Here is a 13,103-nt window from a genome sequence, read left to right as displayed (position 1 = left end):
ATCTTAAAAAGAGCATTTTCTTTACTATACAAACATGTTGACTTTGCACTGCTCTTTCAATAAGTTTGTTAGATGAATGCAAGACTATTAAAGAGTGTCACCATCATGTCTCAAGCGTCTATTCCTTCTGGGATGTAGATAATTAATTGCATTTTAAACAGCTGATAAAAGAAAAGAACTAGCAACAATAAGAAATGCAGTGGATGAAGAACTTTTAAAAACCTGTAAACCTGAAACTGGCAACTATAGAAAATAAAATAAAAGCTTAAAAACTGTCATACACTGCTGATTTGAAGATAGTGTTGCTTTATAATCGCTGTCTTCCTTTGTCATCTTCAAAGTAGTCTGAGCTGTCGGAAAACGACATTTTTCGCAAATAAACAAGCAATTATGGACGACAAAAAAATATTGCAATATCTTTTGAAATGGAGCTTGTACCATAAATGTGTTTCAATTGCTTTTCATATTCAAAATAAAATCAAGAAAGTATGCTGGGCCATATGACCAAAACTTGGGCAATATTTTAGCCGGGGAAGATTATTAAGACCTACATGAAAATACAGCGGATTATTCGGTTAACCGAAGCCTGAAACAAACGTTCGGTCAGACTTTAGTATTTATGTAAGTAGTCCCATAAACTTCATGCTTTCTCATTTTATGTGACGGGATCCACCCATATCTGCTATATATGTACATATGGATGATGTGAGTGTGTGTGTTGCTAGTTTATTATACTCAGCTGAGCAGAGCTCACAGAGCATATTAACTTTGTTCGCATAACGGTAATCCGTAACGGCATAAACTAATCGAGATAGATATAGACTTTTATATATCAAAATGATCTGTGCGAAAAAAGAAATTTATTTAGCCATGTCCATCCGTCCGTCCGTCCGTCCGTAAACACGTTAACTTGAGTAAATTTTGAGGTATCTGGATGAAATTTGGTATGTAGGTTCCTGGGCACTCATCTCAGATCGCTGTTTAAAATGAACGAAATCGGACTATAACCACGCCCACTTTTTCGATATCGAAAATTTCGAAAAACACAAAAAGTGCGATAATTCATTACCAAAGACGGATAAAGCGATGAAACTTGGTAGGTGGGTTGACCTTATGACGTAGAAAAGAAAATTAGTAAAATTTTTGGGCAAGGGCGTGGCACCGCCCACTTTTGAAAGAAAGTAATTTTAAAGTTTTGCAAGCCGTAATTTGGCAGTCGTTGAAGATATCATGATGAAATTTGGCAAGAGCGTTACTCCTATTCCTATATGTGTTCTAATAAAAATTAGCAAAATCGGATGACGAACACGCCCACTTTTAGAAAAAAAAATTTTTAAGTCAAATTATAACAAAAAATTTAAAATCTTTACAGTATATAAATAAATTATGTCAAAATTCAACTCCAGTAATGATATGATGCAACAAAATACAAAAATAAAAGAAAATTTTAAAATGGGCGTGGCTCCTCCCTTTTTCATTTAATTTGTCTAGAATACTTTTAATGCCATAAGTCGAACAAAAAGTTACCAATCCTTGTGAAATTTAGTAGGGTTATGGATTCTATGACGATAACTGTTTTCTATGAAAATGGGCGAAATCGGTTGAAGCCACGCCCAGTTTTTATACTCGGTCGACCGTCTGTTTTTCAGCGCATCAATTTCAGAAGTGTAGATAAAGTTCAACGCTTAGCAGTCCATATAAAGTTTAAGCGTATATGAATATAGATGTAAAAAAACAGCTATAGATGAGTTTAACACAAGCTTATGCATGATGTTATCTTTGCACGTATTTTTATGGAGAACGGTTGATCGAGCGACACTGGCGCCATCTGATACGAAAAAGTAGCCAACTCTCAAATTTTGTTGCAAGCAAAGCATAAGAAAAAGAATTTGAAATTTGCTTTGGCTAAGGGTGCTTTCACACTATGCAAGTGGAATTATTTTTCACACTGGGTGGTAACTTTTCTGACATTTTTCACAATTAAAAATTGCAATATAACAAATGAATCTGACACAAAATTTGTTAGCAAGTATTTTTGTTGTATAGGGAGAATGTTTAAAACAATGCTTCGCGAAGTTTTGTACGTATATGGGCAAGGCGAAATAAACGTCAATTGCCAAGGCTGAAGTTCCTCCATATTTATAAACGCAACATCTTGGTTGATTTTGGCGGTGTTATTGGAATGCATAAGCTTGTGTTAAACGCATCTTTATGGAACATTTCATTGTGCCGCGGACTTTAAGCGCCCTCGGCCCTTAACACGATAACTTGAGCAAAAATCGATATGTCTTTACTAAACTTAGTTCACGTACTTATCTGAACTCACTTTATCTTGGTATAAAATATGGCCGAAACCCGACGATGACCACGCCCACTTTCTCGATATCGAAAATTATGAAAAATGAAAAAAAAATTGCCATAATTCCCTACCAAATATGAAAAAAGGGATGAAACATTGTAATTGGATTGGTTTATTGACGCAAAATATAACTTTAGAAAAAACTTTGCAAAGTGGGTGTGGCATCTTCCATATTAAGTAGAATCAAATCAAAAGCTCTTGGAATCTTGGCAGGAATACTGTTCGTGGTATTAGATATATGTATCAATAAATTAGTGGTACCCGACAGATGATGTTCTGGGTCACCCTGGTCCACATTTTGGTCGATATCTCGAAAACGCCTTCACATATACAACTAAGGGCCACTCCCTTTTAAACCCCTCATTAATACCTTTAATTTGATACCCATATCGTACAAACACATTCTAGAGTCACCCCTGGTCCACTTTTATGGCGATATCTCGAAAAGGCATCCACCTATAGACCTAAGGCCCACTCCCTTTAAAAATACTCATTAGCACCTTTCATTTGATACCTATATCGTACAAACAAATTCTATAGTCACTCCAGGTCCACCTTTATGGCGATATCTCGAAAAGGCGTCCACCTATAGAACTAAGGCTCACTCCCTTTTAAAATACTCATTAACGCCTTTCATTTGATTCCCATATCGTACAAGCACATTCTAGAGTCACCCCTGGTCCACCTTTATGGCGATATCTCGAAAAGGCGTCCACCTATAGACCTAAGGCCCACTCCCTTTAAAAATACTCATTAACACCTTCCATTTGATACCCATGTCATACAAACACATTCCAGGGTTACCCTAGGTTAATTTTCCTACATGGTGATTTTCCCTTATTTTGTCTCCAAAGCTCTCAGCTGAGTATGTAATGTTCGGTTACACCAGAACTTAGCCTTCCTTACTTGTTTTTTATTAAAAGTAATTTTGTAAAGAAAGCATATTTTTTCCGCGAAATTTTCTTCTCCACCATTAAGCGATTACTTCTGGCGGAATAACCTCATTTTTCTACAACTGTCAAGTCAATATATTTTGCCATTTAGGAAATACTAAAGTGCTTGTGATAGAAGCCAAAAGCGAGAAGTGATTTATAAATTACGCATACTTGCTCACAGAAGTAAATTTGGGTACGTACATTTGTGCTTTAGAAATGATTTGTTATAGCTTATCAAATTATAGTGCATATTAAAAAAACTTGTAATGCAACAGAATCAAGTAAATAGTTCTTTGAAATTATGGCGAATTACTTCCCAATTATAAAGTTATTCAAAAGGCTATCTTACTGTCGAAAGGTTTTTTTTATATGGGCGTTGGTTTAATTAGTTTAAAACGTCAATAAACAAGTAAGAAAGTCTAGGTTCAAGTGAAACTGAACATTATGTACCCAACGTGAGCTCTAATATATGTATATATATAGGATACACTTGCTTATGCCCGTGGGTTTTACCCCACGTTTCTATAAAAATATGCAGACTGCGCTTAACTCACCTACGTGAGTTGGTAAGATTGACTTCTGCTACAGCAAATGACTGTTGTTGTATAATAAAATCATATTTGTAACAGGATTCTAGCACGATAGCAATTTTAACACGCGGAGACTCACGTAGGCCGTTGTTCCCTATTGGGCTACCACACGGGGGGCCCCTATTACCTATTTCCCTACTTCCGAAGAAGAATGTTTAGACTCCAGTGAGGCTAATCCAGCGCGTTTGCCTCATGAAACGCAAGATGTCGTTTGTTTTTCAGATTCAAGCTCCGCAAAGCACCCAAAGGAGTGTCTGGTTTTCGACAGTGCGGGACAGTGACACAGTGCTCTACGCTTTCTATCTCCTCTTCGTCCCTACAGCTGCGGCAGAAGTCATTTGTCTGAAGGCCCATATAGGCACCATGAGTGCCCATGAGACAGTGATCTGTAAGAAGGCCGACTCGTGGGCTTATAGAGATACGGCTTAACAATATCACCGATTGCGATCTCTTTTCATCCAGCTTAGGCCAGATTTGCTTGGATATACTACATGCAGATTCCATGGCCCATCTGGCATTTGCTTGATCCGTGAAAAGAGATCGCAGGCAGTGTTTGCAGGTGTTTAGAGGAGGGCTGACCCAACCAGCGGAGGTTATTGTTTGCAGATTGGTGTCGTCCCTAGCTAGCTCATTCGCAGCGCAGTTTCCTGAGAATGTCACAGTGGCCAGGAACCCATATTATGCTTAGGCTGCAATTTTCAGCTAGTTTGTTGAGGGTTTCTGTGCACTTCAATGCCACTAGTGATGAGGTGGTACTGTATTGCTGTCCGAGAAAATTGAAATAAAATTGGTCACCTGCAGGTTAGCAAGATAGAGGGCTGCTTCGCAGATAGCTATAGATCGCTTAGATTGAGCTTCCCCGAGAATATTCCGCTGCAGACTCCGTTGTTTAGTTTAGAGTCATCTGTAAAAAGGGGGATTTCGTGAGATCCCGGCTCCCTGCCATTTGCCCACTCGTTCCTCTCTGGGATTCTTGTGACAAATTTGTTGTCCCAGCAAGGGGACGGTGTTGTATGGTCCAACTTCAAGAAGGTTTCGGGGACCTGCTTCAGGATCCGGGTGTGACCAAGTCTGCAGTCCCTGCATGGTTCGATAGCGTTGAGCCTTGCCGCGTTTCAGGAGGCAAAGTATTTTCAATATAGATCAGGGGGAAGAAGTAATAATATGGTTTCAAGGGCTTTGGGGGGAGTGGAGGGAAGGGCACCGCTATTAAGCATTGCCTCCATCCTCTGCACTCTCGTTACTTTGCTCTTGTTAGATTTGATATCAAGTGCCGTCCACCATATGGTGACGGCGTAGAAGAGTATGGGTCTCACCACTGCCGTGTAGATCCAATGGACGATGCGGGGCTGGAGACCGCACCTTTTTTCTATTGCCGACTTACAAGCGTAGAGAGCCATTATGGCTTTCCTGGATCGTTCCTCCACATTTCGCTTCCAGTCTAGCTTCTTGTCTAGAATAACTCCGAGATATTTAACCTCGGTAGAGAGTTTGATTTCCCTCCCATTTAGGAGGAGGTAAATTCCGGTATAATGCGTTTGCGGGTAAAAAGCACCATCTCAGTTTTTTCACTGCTGATGCTGAGTCCGCATTCCCCAGACCAAGTGTTTGTTAGAGCATTTTGCAAGAGTTCGCCAAGCACCGGAAGGTATTTGCCAGTAGCTGTCAAGGCTATGTCATCGGCATATGCAATGACTTGGCATCCGGTGGGCTGTAGTATAGATAACAGAGCGTTCGCCGTCAGGTTCCATAGTAGAGGAGAAAGAACGCCCCCCTGGGGTTTCCTCTGTTGGTATAGCTTATTAACGATGAGTTGCCCAGCTCAGAGATAATGCTTCTCTTGTTTAGAAGCAGCTCGACAAATTCCACCACAGGCTCTTCCACCCCTAGTGAACGTAGATATTTTGTGAACGCTGCTGGGAGAACGTTGTTAAAGGCTCTTTCTATGTAGAGAAAGATACCCGGCGTGAATTCTTTAAAGGAAAGTCCCTTCTCTATCTTAGTAGTGATAGCATGTAGGGCTGCCTCTACAGATTTGCCCTTAGAGTAGCCGTGTTGGTTCTTGGAGATTAGTTCTTGATTTGCCGATCGTCTAATATTGGCGTCCAGCAATTGTTCTAGAACTTTTAGGAGGAAGGAGGACAGACTAATTGGTCTGAAATCCTTAGGATTGTTGCATGATATCCTGCCTCATTTGGGTATGAAGACAACCTATGCCTTGGTCCATTCCGTGGGGATATAGACCAGGTGGAGGCAAGCCCTGTAGATTTTAGCTAGCAGCGAGCTTATTAGATCGCTTGCAGCTTGTAATTCAGCGGGAAATATTCCATCCATTCCCGGAGATTTGAAGGGTTTAAAGGACTTGATAGCCCAGATAACTCCTTTTTCGCTTATAATGTGGTCCACGGGTCGAAACGGCCCTGGGTTAGATTGCGTGTTTGAGAGGTTTAGTTGCGAGGTGCAGCCTGGAAAGTGAGTGCTGACCAGGATTTCTAGAATTTCCATACTAGAAATGGCTCGTTCTCCATTCGCTGTGCGAATGCAGCTGGGATGTATGGGGTTTTTGAGGAGGACATTTCGCAGGCTATTGGCCTCTGAGACTTCTTCGATGTCATTGGTGAAGTTCTTCCATGAGTCCCTTTTAAGGCGTCCTTATAATGTGACCAGATTCCAGTGCATTTAGCCTGGTTAAAAAGTTGTCTGCTATTTTTCCTCTGCTCGGAGATTTCTTAGTTCCACCAGTAGGGTTTCTTTTTACCCCTTTCCTTAATCTCCGGGCAGGCTACTGTGAAAGCAGCGTTGTAGGAATTGGTGATAAGATCTACTGCTTCTTCTATTTTTGACAATGAGTCTAGCTCACCGAGAGAAGCAAATGTTGTGTCTAAAAGACGCGCTTCATCAGTTTTTAGCGGTAAGCCCGACCTACCTTGAGAAGCGTTTTTTTGGAGAGTAGAGGTTAGGACTTTTTTATAAAGGGTCCAGTCCGTACGTCTGCTATTCCTGTAAGCCACCTTAGGCGGTGTTCGCAAAAGCAGAGTAAAAGTGATATACATATGATCAGAGTAGGAGTTTTCGTTGGAAACTCCCCAATTTTTGATAAGGTCAGAGAATGGCCCTGACAATAGAGTAATATCTAGAACATCCTTCCTGTTGAGGTGATAAAAGTTGGTTTGTCTCCAGAGTTCCATATAGTTAGATTGTAGTTAATAATAGAATGAAAAAGAGACTCACCCCTTGCGTTAATGTCGGTAGAGCCCCAAGCGGTGTGATGTGCATTGGCATCGGCCCCGATTATTATCGGGAACTCTTTGCTGCGGACCTCCCTTACCGCTTTGCAGAGCCGGTCCTGCACAGAAATTGGGTGATCGTGCGTAAGATAGCCGGACATCAGCCAGAGATTCGATCCTGTAGCTCGAGGCTAATGCAGGTAAAATCCTCGTCGCTAAAAAGAGATAGTAGAATAAATACTAGAGTTTTCTTTATTAGAATACAAGATCTGATTATACCTGTCACGGTGGCTGGTAGTCCTTAGAAGAGAGCCCACAGACCTTGCTGGCAACGATCCAAGGCTCCCGGACTAGAACGACGTCCTCGTATGTTATGTTGTGCTGAGGCGTAAGATTAAGGCAGCCGAGGCTGCCTTAGAGTAGTGCAGGTTTACTTGCAGTACCTGCGCGCCCGTTAAAGGACGGTTTCAGCATCGACGTCCAACCTCTGCTGATCCGCATTGTCGGATGCGTCCTCTACGATAGTATCATCGAATTCGGCGTCCCACCGATCGGATTCCAGCAGAAGCTGCTCGTCCATGCCCGTAAAGAACCGGCCCGCAAACTCAGATACCGAGAGTGTATGGCTCTCGGCCCCCGGAGTGCTGCGTGCCAGTTCGATATCGGCCCCATGCCCACTTAAGGGGTTGCATCGGTCCCCGAGATTCGTTGTGGCGGTTGCGGGTTCGCTCGAGGCGGTATCCCCAATCAACAGTTCTTCCGGCGCGGTGGCGGTTCCTCCCTCAGGGCCAGGGGCAGCAGATCCACTCGGGGTGTTTCTGTCTAACTCCTCGCCCTGAGGTACAGGCTCACTCTCGTCCGGTGCTTCTTCTTTCCTACCATCCCTTCGAATCTTCAACGTGATGAAATAGATGCCGTAGCTTAAAACTCCACCACATTCGTCAAGCCAAATGAGAGAAGGCCCAGTTATGATGAACCCAACATAACGCTGCTTCGCCCTTGTTTCGCCGACTCGGCCTATCCTCCAATCACTCGAAGGTAGCCCCTTATTCGATTCCGCAATGGTACCCAAGATCCGCTATGCCACCTGGGACCCAGGCCCAAGCTCACGGTTTGTTCGGAATTTCCTCCAAACCGACCGCTGGCCCCAGGCCACAGCTGTCCTAGCGCTCGTCGGCGCAGGAAACGAGTTTGACCCTACTCTGGTACCAGCCGGCATCACGGATAGTGGGAGCCGGCCCCGGATACTTGGTCATGATGTCCTTAAAGATTTTGAGAAGGCCGTTAAGGACATCCTTCCAGTTATCCGAGGTCATGTTCCAAGGATTTTTGCCAGCCTGTTTTATATCTAAGTTGCCGTGCTCTTTAGCCGATCCCGTCCATTTTTACTAGAAACATTTTCTGCTATAAGGAAAATATGTGTACCTAATTTCATTACGATATGTTAATTTTTCTTCGAGTTATGGCTCCCGAAACATAGAAAATTGCTTAGTCATAAAAGGGGTGCCACACCCATTTTCAAAAATTTTAGTGGTTTCGAATTTAATTTTTATAATTCAATTTAGAAAGTAAAATTCTATTGATACAAAGCTCTTTTTCGCTTAGGTATAGCTTATTATTTTCGTCTACGACCCTTTTAAAAATCTTTTATATAAAAGTGGGCGTGGTCTTCAACCGACCTCATCCATTTTTTCTAGAAATATTATATATATAAAAAGTGGGCGTGGTTGTCATCCGATTTCGCTCATTTTCAATACCAATCTATTCTGGCTCCAGATAAGCTCGTGTACCAAATTTGGTGAAGATATCTCAACATTTACTCAAGATATCGTGTTAACGGCAGACGGACGGACGGAAGAACATGGCTCAATCAAATTTTTGAAAAAACAAACAAACTTATCTAAACAAGAAGAGCAAAAATTAGGTCATACAAAGCACCTTTTAAACCATAATTGCTCAAAAATTACGAATCGATTTTGAAAATTTGTATACCATTTGATAGGTTTTTGATTCCCGTTAATTTAGTATATTTACATATGTAAATATTGTGCGCACTCTAAGGATTTTGTAAAATTTAAGATATTAAAAAGAATTGAAAGATTTTTCAAAACTTTATTTTATAATTTTGTTTCCTTTTTCGTTGATAACATCATCACGAAATGAATATTCGGGTTTTCTCATCCCGTTGCCGTTTTCCCTTATTCTGACAAGTTCGGCATGCATAATTTAGAGCGTTGTCTATCATACAGAACTGCCTTTGAGTTCTACTACGATCGTAGTAGATTTTACTATACGTTTAGAAATATTATAACTATATAAGCCGTTACTAGAATTGTTTAGCCAAAAAGATTAACGTAACATTGTATTCCCTAACAGAATATAGACAAAATTTTGCAGAGTTTTCTGCAGAGTTTTCTGCAAAATTTTGTCTATATTCTGTTAGGGAATACAATGTTACGTTAATCTTTTTGGCTAAACAATTCTAGTAACGGCTTATATAGTTATAATATTTCTAAACGTATAGTAAAATCTACTACGATCGTAGTAGAACTCAAAGGCAGTTCTGTATGATAGACAACGCTCTAAATTATGCATGCCGAACTTGTCAGAATAAGGGAAAACGGCAACGGGATGAGAAAACCCGAATATTCATTTCATCATGATGTTATCAACGAAAAAGGAAACAAAATTATAAAATAAAGTTTTGAAAAATCTTTCAATTCTTTTTAATATCTTAAATTTTACAAAATCCTTAGAGTGCGCACAATATGTACATATGTATTTGAAGAATTTGTACGAAAAATTAAGGAATACAAATTTATTACTTTTGGAATACACATAAATACTGGCATTTAGACTGCCGAAAACGGTCGGTACATCACAAAGTGTTTAAAAGATAACTATACCCAATACAATTTGCAATATTTTCACAAAAAAAAACTATCTGTGTATAATCGTATGGTGAAGCCAGATTAGTACACACTATAACAATGCCTTCTCAGCGGACCAAGTTCGATTAATTTACGAAACTTTCGGCAAATGCTCAGAAGTGAGCCCATATATGAACAAAGGAAGATGGCATTTTATATTTATCTCAAAAAAACTTTTAAACAAGCTCGTACGCGAACATAGCGCGATAGAAAATTTATTTACCGTGCACTTATCACTAGCAAAATGTTTGCAGGAATACCCGAAAGCCAGCAAGGAACGATGCACAGTATCAAAAAAGCCTGTACGAAAATGTTGCTTAAGACTCGCTAGCATTATTTTTTGCGACTATTGTAAACAACTGCCACAAACTGAATGACATATGATGCATATTTTTATCGTTTTCAGGTGCGTTTAATCTTTTTTAAATATCGTAAATTGCTCATATCATTTACGAGCATTTGGTCCGCTGGGTTACTGTATTGCTATGACACACAGACTTCGCGAAATTATTAATTAAACGTGTGCACTTTCTTTTCCGACATTGGTAGGTATACGGGATGAATTATAAAATCGTGTTTTTTTCTTGCCCTACGGGTATACGTACCTGGTAAATCTTTTTTTTAAATTCCTGCAAAATATTTTAAGTTTTTTTCAGTATTGTATTGGTATTGAAAAAAATACTAAAAAAATATTTCGATGTCACAAAAGAAAGTGAAACTTGTATTAAAATTTTTTTTGTTTTTTGTATTAAAAATTAAATACATACATAGAAGTACTACTTACATAAGTTCGTTAGCTTGTGTGTGCATTTTTTAATAAACTAATTTAAAACCTTTTGTTTTATTTAATTTTATAGCAGGTTTTCTATTTTATCCATTTAATTTGAATGTCATATATACAGCTTCATTAGTTTTATTTTGACTTAGTATATATATAGATATTTTTGTACTTAATTGTATAACGTGTTCGTTTTAAATCACATTTGTTTGTAGATTATTTAATCCATTTGTGTTTGCATTGAATTGGAAGAGTTTTGGCAAAGCTGATAATTGTTTTAACCTACATAAAATTCCCATTAAAATGTCGATGATTGTAATATTTGATTTATATGGTAAATACATACCTTAAAAGGGTATTTCAGCATTCACATATATAAATCAAACTATTTACAATCAAAACAAGTGAGGACGGGCTGTGCCGTGCACCTCATACCCGTCATGAATGAAGATGAGCAATAATCTTATCCGATTCGTAATCTCAGAATAATTGGCTATAAATATTAAGATGTAAAATGTAAAGAACAGATGTAGGCGATATTTTCGATTAATATCAAATAAATAGATTATTGGTTATCCTCACACAAAGTTTCACAGTTCTTGTTCTTTACATGAGATAGCTATTGTGATAAACTCTTTATATAAGCAATCTGCTATATAGGATATATACTTTAATTATGTACGACCAATTTTTATACAACGTTATATTTATCTATATTCACACAGCAATTTATGCCATTTACGTAAGCATTTGGAGAATTTTGATATTTCCAGGTGTTAAAATTAGACAGAAATAACGAAAACCCTCCTAACCGAACAATCAGTTGTATGGGATACATGTATTTTATATGCACAACCGATCTCTCTGATTTTTGCAGTAGAAATTTATGATATATACATATATTAGCATTTGGTAGAATTTGACGCTTTTACTATCTGAAATGAGGTAAAATTTACGAAAACCCTGTTATCTGAATCATCGATATTATGGGATGTATACCATATATACGAAAGATTCTAATATGTTACGTAAGCGAGTGGAGAAATTTGAAGCGTCTAGCTCTTAAATCAAGGCAAAAATTACGAAAACTTCGTTATCTGAACAATCGGTTTTATGGGATACATACTATATATACAACCGCCTATATGATATTTTCGTGCAATAATAGATGCCATATACGTAAGTATTTGGCAAAATTTAATGCTTCTATCTCCCAAAAAGAGATAGAAAAAACGAAATCCCTGTTATCTTAGTAATCGTTTGTATGGAATGCATACTACACGTACAACCGATCTATATTCCACATAAGTGATCGGAGAAATATAAGGCTTTTGAATTTATTTCCTAAATTTAAATTTTACCCACTAAATTAAGGCTGATATCTAAACAATTGGCTGTATGGGAGATTTATTTATGCTATATTTCACCGATCCGGTCGGTTACAAAAAAATGTCTAATCAGACACCCAAATATATCCGATCACCGAATTTCATCAAGATATCTCAAAAACTTAGGAACCTGTATGCGTTCAAACAGACAGACATCCTGATTATTTCGATAGGCTTAAAGTTTTAAGATTCAGACCAAACTAAATACACTCAGAGAAAGAATCGTTATAAAATGAACGAAAGGAGTTCAACATAAAGAACATTCGTTGATAAAAGTCTGTTAAGTACATTTTTTCTTAACTCGTGATCGATGGGCTCGTTTTAAGAACAGTTTTTCCAAGCACACCGTTCTTATTTTATGACCAGTTTGGTATTGATGTGTGGACCTTCTGTGCTCATTTCAAGCACTACTTGGGCTTGATTTAAAATTTTTCGTTTTCACGCTTCGAGAACGATTTGTGGTCGATTTAACATTTTTCGGTCTCAATTCAAGAACGGTTTGTGCTTGACCTTTGGGGGGAGTGGGGAGGTAATTTTTTCAATTAACACACATTTATTTTTTTCTATTAATAATTATTTTTTTGTTATTAATAAAAAATATTAATAACAAGAAAACTATTATTAACTTCCAAATATTAAAAAACGCATAATATGCATTTTTTATGTATTTCTCTTATTGAGAAATTGTTCTTTTTATTGATGCAAACTGAATATATACTTAAAACATTTCATAACAAGTTTGAGAATTACCTGTGCATATGTGAATGGAACTGAACGAAAAATAAGAGTTAAAAAAATAGAACATAAAAAAATTGTTTTAAAAAACTTCAGAGTTTGACGGGATCGAACTCGCGCCACACGATCGCAACCGCAACATCATAGCCGCTAAGCCACTA

General features: G+C 38.5%; 1 protein-coding gene across 26 annotated transcripts in view; it reads left to right on the top strand.

Moving 5' to 3' along the window:
• Tmtc2 (Transmembrane O-mannosyltransferase targeting cadherins 2) overlaps nucleotides 1–13,103 on the top strand; it is a 740,743-nt gene that overhangs the window by 132,740 nt on the left and 594,900 nt on the right. The window contains exon 1 of one of the 26 annotated variants that reach the window (XM_067766556.1): nucleotides 3,354–3,487. The exons of 24 other annotated variants lie outside the window; for them this stretch is intronic. The gene's annotated coding sequence lies outside the window, so the exon portion shown is untranslated. Of the gene's footprint in view, nucleotides 1–3,353; nucleotides 3,488–13,103 lie in introns of those variants that run through there. One more of the 26 variants, XM_067766563.1, reaches the window with a different exon arrangement.

This window comes from Eurosta solidaginis, chromosome 2 (genome assembly GCF_040869045.1).
Source record: "Eurosta solidaginis isolate ZX-2024a chromosome 2, ASM4086904v1, whole genome shotgun sequence".
In the NCBI taxonomy this organism is placed as follows: Eukaryota; Metazoa; Arthropoda; class Insecta; order Diptera; family Tephritidae; genus Eurosta; species Eurosta solidaginis.
This window is presented reverse-complemented; position numbering and strand designations above follow the sequence as displayed.